Below are 11213 nucleotides of genomic sequence, written 5' to 3' on the forward strand. Positions count from 1 at the left end.
AGTTGGGCATCTTGGATTAAGCAGGCAACTTCCGGGTGCCTATTAAGGCCACGGCTCCTTCCGACAGCTTGAGAAGGCTGGGTGGAGAATTAGTTTTCACTAAAGGCAACTTGAGAGCCAAATAGGCAGATTACTCACCTGTAGGGGTAAAGCGGTGGACTGCAGCTTTGCTGGAAGACTGAAAGAAGCCTGCAGTGAGCTGCCGTTCCTGCAAGAAGGCCAGGCTGCTTAGCTAAACCTTTTGGCTGCAGTTGGTGGCTCAAGTCCAGTGAGACTTAGTATTCCATATAAAGGATGGTAGCTAGAAAACAAAGTGCCCCCCCTTTTCAATATAAAGTTGCAATCCCACACACACACACACACACACACACACACACACACACACACCTTGGAGCAAGTACCATTGAAGGTGGTGGAATTTTGAGAAATCATGCATATAATAAGACAGCAAATTTACCTTTTCACCTCTGCTAGGATGTCTGCCCCCTCCCTCTGTTCTCCATCCCCCTTAAGATGTGAATGCTTCAGGGAAGCCTTTGAGATGCTTTTGCCACAGCCCTGAACTCATTTGCCTGGAGATAGTTGCCATGATTTCAGGACAGTTTACTGTCAGATGAATGAGTTTATCGTTTATTGATATATTTGATTTATGCCCCACCTTTTATCCAAGTGGCATACTTTGTTTTCCTCCTCCCCCATTTTATCCTCTCAACAACCCTGTGAGTTGAGAGTGGTCCCAGTGAGCTTCACAACTAAGTTCAGCCTCTGTTTCTTTTGGAGGAGAGAGTGCTGTTGTTAATATTAATATTAATATTAATATTAATATTAATATTAATATTAATATTATTACAGACCCTCCTAGTGTCCCTATTTTCCAGGGACAGTCCTGGATTTACAGAAGCCATTCTGGTTTCTGATTTGATCCTGGAATGTCCCGTTTTTCCTTGGGACATCCCTGTTACCATCAGAGAAATGTTGGAGGGTATTTTATTATTACTAGTTATCCAAGTGATAAGCTGCCTTTCCTGCTGGTACCCAGGACAGCAAACACATCTAGTTATCTCCCACGTGGCCTACTGCTATGCGCTCTACGTGAGGCTACCTTTGAAGTTGATCCGGAAACTACAACTAATCCAGAATGCGGCAGCTAGACTGGTGACTGGGAGTGGCCGCCGAGACCATATAGCAACAGTCCTGAAAGACCTACATTGGCTCCCAGTACATTTCCGAGCACAATTCAAGGTGTTGGTGCTGACCTTTAAAGCCCTAAACGGCCTTGGTCCAGTATACCTGAAGGAGCATCTCCACCCCCATCGTTCTGCCCAGGCACTGAGGTCCAGCTCTGAGGGCCTTCTGCCGGTTCCCTCACTGCGAGAAAGTGAGGTTACAAGGAACCAGGCAGAGGGCCTTCTCAGTAGTGACGCCCGCCCTGTGGAATGCCCTCCCATCAGTCAAGGAAATAAACAACTGTCTGACTTTTAGTAGACATCTGAAGGCAGCCTTGTTTAGGGAAGTTTTTAATGTTTGGTGTTTTATCATGTTTTTAATATACTGTTGGGAGCCACCCAGAGTAGCTGGGGAATCCCAGCCAGATGGGCGGGGGTATAAATTTATTATTATTATTATTATTATTAAAAACAGTTAAAAATAAAAGCCCAACCAGTTAAAAATATCTCAACCACTGATCACAGGGTTATTAATAACAGGGCCAGTGCAGAGCTTTCAGGGCATACGGTGCCATGGGGCTGCCGCACTTAACCAGCCTAGCAGCTGCATTCCACATGAGCTGCAGCCTCCAAACCATCTTCAAGGGCAGACCCCACAGGTACTGGGTATTTTGTTATCTTTACACTAACCAGTTTGGTATTGATGTACAGACTGAACAGATATGTCAGATATGCAGAAATGTGCCAGGACATACAAGGGCCTTTGCCTAAGCGAAAGTTCTCTTCCAGCAACGTCCTCCATTCGAAAGGGGAGCCATCCCTTCCACGGATATCTCTTGGGCCAATGGGAACTGTATGTTATGATGCATCTATGTCAATCACCCTTCCCCAACCCTCCAGATAGCGATGGGGGCAAAATTCTATTCAGTTCTCATTTAAAGGCGAACTTGTGCTTTCCAAAACAGTAACATCAACTGAATTGCAGCCTCCTTCAGAATTCACACTTCTCCAAATTTTGCGACGTGGTTCTCCAGCAAAGTAATGTGCATAAAAATGCATATATTGGTGAAAACAATGCACAGAATTGTACAGTCATACCTCGGGTTACAGATGTTTCAGGTTGCGTTTTTTTGGGTTATGGACCCACCAAAACCCGGAAGTACCGGAACGGGTTACTTCTAGGTTTTGGGGGTTGCACATGCTCAGAAGCGCTAAATTGTGCTTTGCGCATATGCAGAAGCGTCGAATCGCAACCCGCCGTGCGCAGATGCACCTCTGTGGGTTGCGAACGCTGCGGGTTGCGAACATGCATTATATTATATCAGGGAATATCACTTCATAAAAATGTGAATATTAGGCAGAATTGCAGACAAACCTGTATTTGAACAAAGTGCTGGAGAATTTTTCACGAGAACTTATTACACACACACACACACACACACACACACACGCAAGCTAATGTGGAACTGTGTTTAAGACTGGAAGGATGAAAATTTAAGAAAAACTGAAATTAGTAGATGAACCCTCTGTACAGCAACATGTTGTGACATTAACATATATGAGAGAGTGCTGGAGGGGAAATAGTTAAATAGGTTGCACAGACAGGACCCAGGGGGGTGGAGTCAGTGGGTCTATAAAACTAGTTCTGAGGGGAGTTCGTTGGGAGTTGTTGGTGGGCAGTTGGTTGGCTTTAGTGGGTTGGCTGGTTGGGAAAGGCAGTTGGAGAAGCAGTTGGGAATAGAGAGACAGTTAGGGCAGTGGGTTCCTGAGTGTGGGGAGGTAGAAGAGATAGAGAGAGGAAAATAAGACTAAGAAAGTAAAGAGCAACAACGTTTGGAATGCTGTAAAAGTTTTGTTTGTGTCTGAAATAAAATACACTCTTCTTTATTAATTGAAAAGCTGACTGAGACTGAAGTGATTTTACCAGGGAGGACCTGGTTCGTGGCAGCGGATTAGTGGTGTACGGGTCAATAGTCCGTGAGACGACCGGGGGCTCCGTACGAACGCCACACATGTTTTGGACCACATTTCCCCTCCCAGACATGGACAGTGTGGGATGATGGGAGTTGTAGTTTGAAACATCTTTGGGGTCCTACTTTGGGGGAGGCTGAGTTAATTGAGAGGCTGCCACATAAGAAGCTGAGCCAGCTGCCACAACTGAAGATGGCATGGATCTGTAAATGTCTCAGTTTCCCCCTTCCACCACGCCACCTCCTCCTCCATCCTGTGTTCCATTACAGCCTCCGAATCCATCACTTGGATTTGGCAGGTTGATTTGCAACTCGGTGGAGAGTGCAGCGGCAGACATATTTTGATGAGAAAGACACAGCAGCTTGAGCTACACAAAATTTTAGAATATCTCCGAAACCTCCTCAATCAACTTGCGTGTTCTTAATGGGTCTTGCCGCATCTGCTGTTCTGCGGACCGTGAACCCTCAATTTCTCACTGCGAAGAGGTTACCTTATGCCTGGCACTTTAATAAATGGTGTGGCTCTGGTAAGCAGAGGCGCCCATAAGGCCTTTTGACTGAAATCAGCTATTAGGAGGGAGACTCAATACATTTTGGCACCTGAGGCAAAACACAAAATGGTGTCCTGCACCACATCACGGGGGGAAAGGGGTGAGTGAAGATCTACATCAAGAAAGAGAGGGGAATAAAGATCTACATTGGGATCTGCTGTCCCATGAATCTTGTTGCCCAGGGCGGTGGCTTCCTCTTGCCTCCTGGGTGGGCCGGCTGTGTTTACTACTACAGTTGTATTAATGTTTGATAATGCTGAACAAGTGTAGTTTAACGCCTAGAGGAAGTCCTTGCTTCAACATCACTTCATTTACTGGTGCAAAGTGCCCCCCATTGCTTGGGACTTCTAGACCCTCCAAGCGCCCCTGTTTTTCAGGGTCTTCCCTGATTTAAAGAAACCATCCCGCTTTCTTATTTGATCCTGGAATGTTCCACTGTTTCTTAGGACATCCCTATTTTCACCAGAGAAATATTGAAATGTATGATAGTATGTCTCTATTTCCGTAGGAGAAAAGTTGGAGGGTGTGGTAGAATGTCCCTATTTTCAATTGAGAAAATTTGGAATGTATGGAGTTATCTGACCCCTTGAAGGCGATCCTGTATAGGGAAGGTTTTTTTTTTAAAAAAAATGTTCAATGTTTATGTTTTTATATATGTTGGAAGCTGCCCAGAGTGGTTGGGACAACCCAGTAAGATGTGTGGGGTATAAATAGTAAAATTATCATTATGGAATAGGACATCCCTATTTTCATTGGAAAAATGTTGGAGGGTATAGAATTCTAAGGCGGGGTGGTTGGGTGGATCATGGTTAAACTTAGGGCAGCTTTGAAAGGCACCCAGTAGACTCCAAACATAGAGAAAAACCTTCTCCTTGATCCCAGAAACCATTGTGCAAATTTTGGTTACGATATCTTAAGAAGTGTCCACGTGCAAAGACAACAGATGGAGGCGAACAAGTTTACAAACTATATAGTAGATATAGGCATATAATGATAATAACAACACAATATTTAAAAATGAAAAATGCAACAATTAAAACAGCAAAAATAAATGAAAAGCAACACACTATAACATAACTCCCCCCCCTGTACATAATAACACAAGATTTCCCCTGATTGCATAAACTGGTAAAAAATAAAATAACATAAAACGTCTGCTCTGCACATTAAAAAATGGCTACCAGTCCTACTGCAACATCAGTTTTTCCGATAGCCCTGGGAACATTTAATGCTGTATTCATATATGAAACATCAGCCAAGGGGCAAAGTTCAGTTTCTGTCACCCACTGACACGGTCTGCGTGCGCCTCACGCACTCCTGTCATTTTATGTGGGTCAGAATGACAGAAACAGGGGAGTCGTGCCCTCTTTGCCTTTTTCTCAGGTTTAATGGGCGGATGGAGGAGATTAATAAATGTAGCAGAAGCACAATGTCAGGCAGAATGTCACCCACTGCGAGAGCTAAGCATGGCTGCCCTAGAGCTTTGCATTTGGGCTACACAGCAATCATAATTGTTATTTAAACAAACACGCACAGAATCCTTGCTTGCTTGCAACTACCCAAATTCAGAACTAAGAAAGAAAAAAACCAATCAAAGTTCTCAAGAGATGGGCGAAGGAGGTTGTGGAAAACAAGGTTTCTCTTTTTCTTCTTTAACTTTAAGATTTATATAATAACATTGTTTCCAGTATTAACATGCCACCTTTTAAACAACCTTTGGGGAAAAGAATGTTCCCAAGACATTTTTTGTGTGTGTGACAAGACAATCACAGACAATGAAATGTGTGTGTTTGTGTACTCACTATAGGCGTCTGTATAAATTTAACAATTGATGCAAGAAGAAACTTAAGAAATATTTCTTGAGAAATGTGAAAACTTTTAAAGAATGTTTGAAGCAAGAGCGTTAAACAAATATTCTGTTACTGAATTCTAATGAGGAGAAAATGCTGCTAGGTTTAAGTTTAGCTTAATTTATTCAGTTTATACATCACTTCTCACAACGAGTGATTTACAAATGCAAGCTTCTCTTGAAAAGCAAATGTCCGCTTCAGAGGGAACCATTGAAGAGAGTTAAATTTCTCCTTTCCACACAGCACGGTGACAAATTTGTTCAGGTTTTTTCTGAGGCTGCCCTTTACAGAACAAAAAAATGTTGCATCCACACAATTAAAAAGAACTTATCAAATCTTGCTTGACCATCAGAGAGCATTTAAGCTTTTAATGAGACAAATACATGGAGGAAGGCTTTCGGCCTTAAGAGCTAAATTGAACCTCCAGCTACAGGAGCACTTAGGAATATGGAGTGCCTTGGTTGTGCACTGCCAAAGGGTATCTTACTGGCAATGGCTAGAAATGGAATACTAAACCAGTTCAGCCATGAGTTTTTACATTCTGTCTTCTCCCTGTCTCCTGCCCGTGAGACTCCTGTTCCCTGACAGAGATTCAATAGGAGAGTTTCCCTCATCACTGCATCTAGGGCTCTGCTCAGTGTCTACATGCAGAATTTTGGGAAGAAAAACATGTTTTGGGGAAGGAATGTGAATTGAATGAATCTTTATTTGTGTCAGCCATCAGCCATAGCAATAAAAGAACAATACGATATACAAAGAATAGAAATAAAAAGTCATTTGTATAAAATACATTTTAGGGTTTTGAATCAGTAATCAAATAGTGGATCTTATTCTGATTGTCTCTGTGCTCACAAATCCTGCCTTAAGGGAACATTTAAGGTGTGAATAGGGTGAGCCTGTGACCTGTGACCTAGATTCAGGAATTAAGTACAGTGGTACCGGGGGTTACAGACGCTTCAGGTTACGGACTCTGCTAACCATGAAATAGTACCTTGGGTTAAGAACTTTGCTTCAGGATGAGAACAGAAATCATGTGACGGCAGCGCGGTCCCACCAACCTGTGACCACTGTGTGTGTGTGCGCACATTCAACCTCAATAAAGCCAGGCAGCCCCCAATCAATAAAGTGCTGACTGGCCACCTGCCTCAGTGGGCGCTTGGAGCTCACAGTATCACTCACACTAAGCAGACCAAACTGCTATATTAGGCAAAAAAGAAAGGAACAAACCCTCTTGCACCCAGCAAGCTGGAACATTAGGACCATGTGTTCTGGCTTGCTGCAGGTCAACAACTCACAGAAGATGAACATCATTGACCATGAGCTGAAAACACTCAGCATTGACATTGCTGCTCTACAGGGGACAAGACTTGCTTTGAATGGCAGCCTCAGAGAGAACTACACCTTTTGTGGCAAGGAGGGCATCCTGAAGATTCACGGCGTAAGATTTGCAGCAAGGGACTCCCTTCTGTCTGTGATAGAACTGCCAGCTGAGGGCTCAGAATGCTTGCCTTCTCTCCATCTCTTCATCTCCATCTTTCAACTACCTCCACTAACATATTGAGTGTTTACGCTCTGTGTGCTCTGATATACAGATCAAGAACAAGTTCTGCGAAGAACTAGACCAGGATGTCAGGAGCCTGCAAACACCTTCTCGGTAGTGGTGCCCTCCCAGAAGATGCCAAAGAAATAAACAGCTATCTGACTTTTAGAAGACATCTGAAGGCAGCCCTGTTTAGGGAAGTTTTATTCTGTTTTTAGTGTTCTGCTGGGAGCTGCCCAGAGTGGCTGTGGAAACCCAACCAGATGGGCGGGGTATAAATAATAAAATTATTCTTATTATTACTATTAGTATTCCTGCTAGGAGAGTTCATCACAGCTGGGATAACCACAGAGGCCCCCTTGGTATCGGGAGCGTGAACAAGAATGGAAAACACTACCTGAACTGTGCTCATACCACAGCCTCTGCATCACGAACATGGTATGGTCTCCCAAGGCAAAACACTCAGTGTCCTGGAGATATCTTGGATGTCAGGTCACTGGCACCAGCTGGACTGGATTGTCCCCAGGCGATTGCACTGAACTGTGTTAATGCCACACGGAGCTACCACAGCACTGATCACTCCCTGGTGGTGAGCAAAGAGGACCTGTAGCCAATCTAAGGTTCTGCACTTGGGCAGGAAGAATCAGCTGCACCAATATAAGATGAGGGACACCTGGTTTGCTGGGAGGGAAAAGGATCTAGGGATCTTAGTGGACCACAAGCTTAACATGAGTCAACCTGAGAGAGATGCAGCAGCAGCAAAAAATGCTAATGCTATTTTAGGCTGCAACAAGAAAAGTGTCCAGATCAATGGAAGACAATAGCACAATGAAGTTCAAACCAGTAACAATTTATTGTGCATTTATTCAAAATCCATTCAAAATATTTATTTTTATTCCATTCTCTTCCAGTTCTTTTTCTTCTTGACACGTGGAGTTAAATAGAGAGTAGATCATATATCCTAAGGAACGGAAAAACCCCAAATTCCATGAGATCTTTTGAGGCAAAATAATGTTAACAATTTTCAGATCTCTCTCTGTCCCCTGCCCTGTCCTGTCTTCTGCAAAACAAAGGTGTCAACCCTGTGTCCAGACAGCAAGACCCTCCCCCCTCAGCCTCCCTGAGGTGGTCCAGAGGAAAGAAGAGCAAGGCATAAGGCACCAGCTGGGCTGCTGGAGTTGCCAGAAGGAGGCCTACAAAATGCCCCCCAACCATCTTAGGGACTCCACTCTGCATCTGTGTAGGGTTTACTCTGGAGCCTTTTCTTCCCCTGAAGCCATCCCATGAGGCAGCAGAGGTTTAGAATCAGAGTTCTCCTCGATGGGCTCTCTTCTGGGGGGATCAGCCCCTCACTTCCCTCTACAGCACATGCACAAACAGCTTCCTCTGAATCTCGTCCGCTCCATCTGCCGGAGCCTGTCTTCTGACGCAGAGGAAAGTCCCTCACTCACTGAGGGTTTGAGACCCATTGGCTCCCCTCCCCTGGTTCCCCGGCCTCTTCTCCCTCTGACCCCTTCTCCTTGTCCCCCCTCCACTCCCTGGGCTCTGAGACGTCTTCCCTTCCTGGTTCTCCAGCTGCTTCCTCCCACCATTCCTCTGTGCCCAACCAGTCCATGACATCGTTCCACCCCTTGGCCTCTGTCCCCACAAGGCAGCTTCCCCCTACCTGATCTGGTCCCACAGCCACTGCTTCCCTTCTGCCCCCATGAAAAGATGGAGAAGGAGGTCTTGCCAGCATCATTCTGTCACCTGCAAGAGAAAAATGGTAAGCAGGATGCCAGGAGTGCCTGCTTCTCTCGCAGATGAAACAGGGCATCTCTAACTACCGATGGGCTTTTGAGAAAGTCTTACCTGTTGAGTGCATTTGGATTTTGGCCTCTCTCTGGTGTCCAGTGGAGCCCAAAGTCCGCACTACCTATATATCTTCAATGATGTCATCTGGATGGAAGAGAATGAGAATGAGAAGAGAATGAAAATGAAAATGAGATTTTCCCACAGGCCTTTAGTCAAAGGTCGCTGTCTCCAGGTGTGGGGCTTGCCTTCTTTTGGCTTCAGGCGGAAGCAAGCCAGATCCGGCCGAACTACTGTCATCTGCAGAGGAAAGAAAAATCGGGGTCAGATGGGAGCAAGAGAGCACAGAAACAGCACCAAGTCAGGAAGGACAGGTCTCCCTCTGTATTGGGACCAATCCCTTGTTCCAGAGGACCTCCCTGGGCCCTACAGCCTCCTGGGCAGAGGTGGAAGGGCAGCAGCAGGAAAGGGGGCAGGAAAAGCCTCTGGCCTCATCCTGACCCCCAGGGACACACCTCGCAAATTCTGCGCTAAAGATCACTTGGGGATGTCATCTTGGGGGGGGGGTGGAAGTAACCAAAGAAATGGATAGAAGAAGGCAAGGTACTTACTCTGAGTTTGGGGTATTTCCGGGCAATGGCCGGCAGCAAAGAGATGCTGCTTGCCGCAAGTTGTTGCGCCTCCCCACTTTCCCCCAGGGCGTATCCTCGGAGGTCCTGCAGGAGGAAAGAGCATTTCAGAGTCAGGGGGCCAATCTGGGCCAAAGCGGCCCCCACCACAGAGTCCCTGGCACTTCTGCACCATGAGGGGTTGTCAGCTTTGGTCTTGGACCAAATTGGGGGCCAAACAGGCTCTGTGCCCCAGAAATGGGGCAGTCCATTGGGTACGGGATGGGGGGGCAACCCTAAAACCAGCCCTGATGCCATGGGGACACTTACACTCAGAAGGTGGAGGAGGGTGCCAGGGTTGGGTGCTTCCATCAGAAGACTCCCCAAGAGAAGCCGATAGTGCCTCTTCAGTTCCTGCGGGAAAAGAGAGAAGAGAGTTGGATTCTGCAAGGGTGTGACAAAGAGGAAGAAACAGAATGTGAAGGGAAATCAAAACCAAGGACATACTTCTCTCTCCTCCTCCTCCTCGGCGGCAACTTTCAGCACAGCCTCCAACGTCCTGTGCAGGATGGCACTCATCATGTCCGAGGTGAATCTGGGCCTCATCGTGCTGCAGAGATGAAAGGGAGAGGGTTAGAGTCTCCCTTGCCCCCTTCTCCCTCCCGCCTGCTCTTTCCCCCTGGAGTTCTGCTCCCCACCCACAACCCCATCCATGCCAAAGACCCCACTCACCTTAGCTGGAGGAGGGCCTCCAAGGCAAGGGCCAGGGTCAGGGGGCAATCCCTGAAGTGCTCCAAGGGCCCCAAGATGTCCTGCAAAAGAACAGAGGAGGAAAATCAGCACCGACCCCAAAGACCAGGCTTGGCTTTGCAGGGGAATGGCAACCCCATGGCCTAAGCCGGCAGGGTCCTCCTCCCCACAGATGCACAGCCTCTTTCCCCCACCTCCCCGTGGGGGTCCCTCACCCCCCATCACTCACCAGAATTCTATGGGCCGTCTCCTCCTTGGAGCACTTCAGGGATCGGAGCCCCCTGAGCTCTGCTGCCTGGCAGCTCTCGATGACCCCCAGGATGTAGCGCTGCTCATCCTCCAGCAGCTGAAATGCAAAAGTCAGGCTGTCAGTTCCCCGTGAGGGGAGGGCTTCTCCGCACCTGAGAGTGCAGAGTGGGGGGCAAAGAGCCCGGGGGGGAAGCGGGGGGCAGGTCTGAGGGATCCAGTCCCTGCGCTTGTTTTCTCCAATACTCACCCCTGGGGCTGGGATGTGGAACCGAAGCAGCACTGCAAACAGAAGGACAGGGGAAGAGGTGAGTCCTCTTTTGCATCCTTGGACTAGTCGCCCCCCATTCCCATCCCTGCCCTCCTCTGTCCAAAAAAGGAGGGCCACTGGCTTACCCCCGCCCTAACCCTACACTTAACTCTAAGTACTCCTCTATATACAAAATAAAAAAGTACAAAATATATACAGAATATGCACAGATGTGCACAAAAAATATAAAACAAAAAACAAAAATATTAAAATAAAGAACAAAAAAATAAATAAGTGTTAAAAGAAAAGAATAAAAGAAAATCAAAATAAATAAAATAGAATAAATAAAATAAAAGTAATAAATGAAATCAAAATCAAAATAAGAAAACGAAAAAAGAACAAAGCACTCCTCCTGCTCCTAACTCGCCACCAACTGCCACCACCAACTGCCAACACCACCTCTCTCCTCTAAGCTCTCCTCACTAACCCAC

The 11213-nt window shown here is 46.4% G+C and overlaps 1 long non-coding RNA gene across 1 annotated transcript; it reads right to left on the reverse strand.

Annotated features, from left to right (window-relative positions):
• Positions 1-7944: 7944 nt before the first annotated feature.
• On the reverse strand, positions 7945-9614 carry LOC309330570. The gene is made up of 2 exons (XR_014151478.1): positions 9480-9614; positions 7945-9168 (listed from the first exon to the last, which is right to left on the reverse strand). It is a non-coding gene; the product is annotated as an uncharacterized lncRNA (long non-coding RNA).
• Between the last annotated feature and the right edge of the window lie 1599 nt (positions 9615-11213).

This window comes from Podarcis erhardii (assembly GCF_964252035.2).
Source record: "Podarcis erhardii genome assembly, chromosome: 15".
Lineage (NCBI taxonomy): Eukaryota > Metazoa > Chordata > Lepidosauria > Squamata > Lacertidae > Podarcis > Podarcis erhardii.